We start from the raw sequence: 4,502 nt of genomic DNA on the forward strand, positions 1-4,502 counted from the left end.
AGAAACAAGTCTATTGGCGTATCTTTTCTAAGTTAGAGCATGTTCCTAATTTGACTGTACCTCAGTATTTATTAAAACAAAACAAAATAATGCAACTTTGTAACATTCATAAAGAATTTATTGAATCCTATGTCCTGTTCAATTCAATTTTGAAGTTTCTGAGCTACATGAACCTCTGGTTTCCTCCTCCTCCTCCTTTCTAGTTACTCTCTGCTATGCCAACTCTTCCATGGTAATTTTTCAATAATAGAAAAACCTGACATGACGACACCATTCCCAAATTAACTTCATTATACCTTATTCCATGCATCCAAATTTTGTTTCCTTTTATTTTTTATGACTGATGAGAGCTAAGCCGAAGACTTCAGTGTTATACACCTCCACCTCTAATTAGTATTCATAGGCAATGGGAGTATGGTTTATTTTCTGTTTTTTTTTCATCATGAAATTATGTTCTGGATGTTCACACTATACTGATCTGTACAAACTCCTTAGTTCTCCAGTTTTCTCAGTTATCTGTTGATCTAAACTTCATTATCTGATTATTCCCTATTGATTTCCCTATTCCTTGCATACAAGCATTTTTCATCTTGGGCAAAGAAAACATAGCTAGACTACTTCATTTGACCTTCTTCTCAAAAGTTCATCTTCTCATGGCCCACTGGGGGCAAATCTTCTAGCATTTCTTTCTCAAGGTTCTCTATCACTTTTAGCCTTAATTCTCCTTTTCTTTGGCTAACTAAGACTGGTGAGTATGTCCTTAGTTTATCCCTCCTAGCCCCATTTCCCAGCATACTGCTTACTGACTGTGCAGACTGGTCTTTGTTCTCTTAGTAATAGTGTGCAGACAACATTTATCTGGCTATGAAGGAGAACTGTGCTAAAATGAAGCTGTGTGAGCAGAAGTAAAATATTGTTCAATAGTGCCTAAGGAAATAGAAGAACATTATTTTAAATTATCTCGAACATAAAACCAAAGTGAAGATTTGGCAATGTAGCAGCAAAAAAAAAAAAAAAGAAAAGAAAAGAAAAAAGAAAAAAAAATGTCAAAACCAGTTATTCCTTTTAAATAAAAACAAAAATGAGAAACAGTAACTATTAGAAATCCCACCTGGTGCTTTTTCTGTGTTAATGATGCTTCTTAAATTGCATGTGGGTAAATGGTAATTTTGTCTCACACCATTAAAAACTAATGGAACCCTTGATGATAAGAAATGCCATAGCTAGCTTGTTGGAAAACGTTTAATTAATAAAGTAATAAAATTATTGTAAACTAGTGCAGTTTCAGGCAGAATTCAATGGGATATAAAACAGATAAAACATCCTAGAGAGTTTGTACAGAAAATAAGCATTACTATATAAAATATCATATAAAGTTAAGCGGGTTTTTGTCACACAGAATTAAAATTAGCTATTATGTTAATAAAAAACCAAGATTATTCTTTCAAAAAAAAAACACAAGAAAACAAATGATTCTAAAAGGATGTTTTAATCACCAAGACAAGGATATAACTTTCAATAAAGGAAAAGGTGGCTATAATTACATATACAGTGGGATAAAAGTACAATAAATGGATTTAAAATGATAGCAATTTACTCATAAATTTCCAGAATAAATAAATCACTAAAATAAATGGAAATCTGCTGTTTAACACTATTTAATAAATGATATAGTTTACTTCTCTGTTAGTGAGTGTATATTTCTTAGATCATCATTTGTGTTTTGGCTGACTAAACTTAGCTTTCATGCTATGAGACTTCTTCGAAGGCTCTAAAACTTATCTCACCATTACCATCCTGACCAATCGGTGCTAATGTTATGGTGTGCAACCAAACTTTTCATGGTTTCTGTTTCATAGTGTTACTCTTTCAAAGTTCCTTTATCTGGGTTCACCTATTCTAGGTGGGTCATGCCAGCCTATGACCAAAGCTTCCCTGTTTATTATTCCTACGAAGCTTGTGTCTACACAGTAATGATTCAGAGTTGAGGCAAATAATGATAATAATATATTAACAATAATTCTTTATTAATAATAATTACCATCTCTATAGTGTCTTAACATTTGCAAAGCACTTTACAAATATTTCATTTAATCCTCATAACAACCTTGGGACATATGTGCTATCATTATCCCCATCTTATAGATGAGAAAACAGAGGCAGATAGAGGTCAAATGATTTGCTCAGTCACACAGCTAAAGGGCAGATCTGAGACCAAATTTGAATTTGGGTCTTTCTGACTCTGGGTGTGGTGCTCTATCCACTGAACCACTTACTTACCTCCTATCCATTTAAATCCAGCCCCACATGCAAAAAGTCTATTGAGAAAAGAAAAAAGAAAAGTCAGAAAGCTGGTCACACATTCCAATTTAGTAATGATAGTGTTTGGATTATCCAGAAAACTAACTTCTCTGATCTCTAAGTAATAATGTAGACATCACTTTGCCATGTTCATATCAATTTTTAGACACTCTTTCCCAAACCATCTTTTTAATCTTTTTTAAAGTCATTTGTGCTCAAGTCTGCTAAAATGAGAAAGGGACATCATTTTCAGAGATCCCAAGACCATTCCACTACTCTTTTGTGGGTAACTAGATTAAATCTGTGGTTGCAAATAAATCTTCCTCCTCTCATTTCTTCATTTAAAACAATATACACTGCTTCCTTTCTTTTTTTAGCTGTCATTTTAAACTCTGATTACCACTACTTTTTTAAGAATCATCTTAATACAAAAGGCCCAGAAATGGAACATAATGGCCTAGCAAAGTTTTAGTCTATCTGGATTAATTGACACCAATATGTACAAAGCACCTACTTCATACAAAGAATTGTGCATGCTAGAAATCTACTCTGAAGTCTACACAACTGGAAGTCTCCCAGTCATTTTCAAGATCTATCAGAGATGGCATTAATTTTAGAAGAAAAACAAATGAGAACACATCATCAACTAGTGATCCATAATTTTAATCTCTTGTGTATATACAATCTTTTTAAAGAATGGTCTATGTGTGTATTGAGGGCTTCCATGATGAAAATTTGAGAAGAAATCAGGCAGACTTTTATAATTTTCTATAGCCATTACGCCTTTCTATAGAAGTCAAAAAAAACCACAAACTGAAAGAGGTAATCACAGGTGTCAAATCCACCCTGAATGTTGCCTAATCCAGATTAAAATGTATTAGGGAAATAATTAACAAAATAACTAAAAATATAATAAAAATACAATGTTAATATGTGTTTTTTAAAGACAATATGTACAGGCAGGGATCATTCTGTATGGTTTAGTGGCCCCTATTTCTAATTGAGTTTGACAGAACTAGTGTAAACAATATAAGATCCATTGCATTGTTGGTTGATATGAAAAAGCATTACATTTCATAGAAATAAAACACAGACATAAAGCTCCTCCTTCAAGAAAATATCTCTCATACATACGTTAAGATCACACAGGATTCCTGGATTTATGTAATAAAAAGAAAACTTTGTTAAGTGAATAATAATTATAATAAGATGCATCAACCTAATCAACATCAGCTGAAAACACAAGTGACCCCTCCAAATATAGTCAAATTATGTGTTTATGTACTTATACAAAGCATTAAAGATTTGTAATACTGAAAAAAATCTATAAGCATGTACCAAAAAATAAAGTTGGCTGAGAAGCAAAAGGGCGAGCCAAGAAGTGCAAAGGTATAGAACAGCCTTGCTCAATATATGGCTCATCTGTGGCTTCTGGCCCGTCAAAGAATGTTTTTTTGGGGGGAGGGCACCCCCTCCTGTGGAAACATATAGGGTTGCCACCACCTTCCTGTTTGTCACATGACCCACGGCAACCAACCATCATCAGCCTATGGCCAGTCTTATATATCTGACACCAGAAGAGGTTTACAAATTGTGCAAGTCTGGTATAGAAAGTCATGAATGTAGAAAGTAACTCATTGTTGGTTTAGTGATTATTAAATAAGTCACCTTAAAGTACAGTAACATTTATATCACTCCTATTGATTGTCACAAAGATAGGTAGGTGGTACAATGGGTAGAGCACTAAATTTGGAGCAAGGAAGACATGAATTCAAATCTTACCTCAGGTACTTATTGGTGTGTGACCTAGGCTAGTCATTTACCCTTTTTACAATTATTGTCCTCATCTGTAAAATGAGAGAATGGTATTTGATTGTCTCTAAGTTCCTTTTCCAGCTCTAATGCTATTGTCTTCTGACTCAGTTTTACATTCATTGCTTAGCCATATACTAAATATAAGATAAGCCCAAGCATAGTGAGAATAGTGGAATATTTGACATACAAATGGACAAATATTCTCTATTTACAACTTGCCAAAATATAATAAGGTCAAGAACAATAGATATAAAAACAAACATCTTCCAAAAAGAGTTTTATCCCATTATTATTGTCTCTAGTATTAAATCCATTATCATTATTTCTTATTAGAACCAAGTATGACTTTCAGGTAAATAAGGAAATTGCAATAAAGCATACTATTA

This window comes from Vombatus ursinus, unplaced genomic scaffold (genome assembly GCF_900497805.2).
Source record: "Vombatus ursinus unplaced genomic scaffold, bare-nosed wombat genome assembly UNPS02014779.1, whole genome shotgun sequence".
Taxonomy (NCBI): Eukaryota; Metazoa; Chordata; class Mammalia; order Diprotodontia; family Vombatidae; genus Vombatus; species Vombatus ursinus.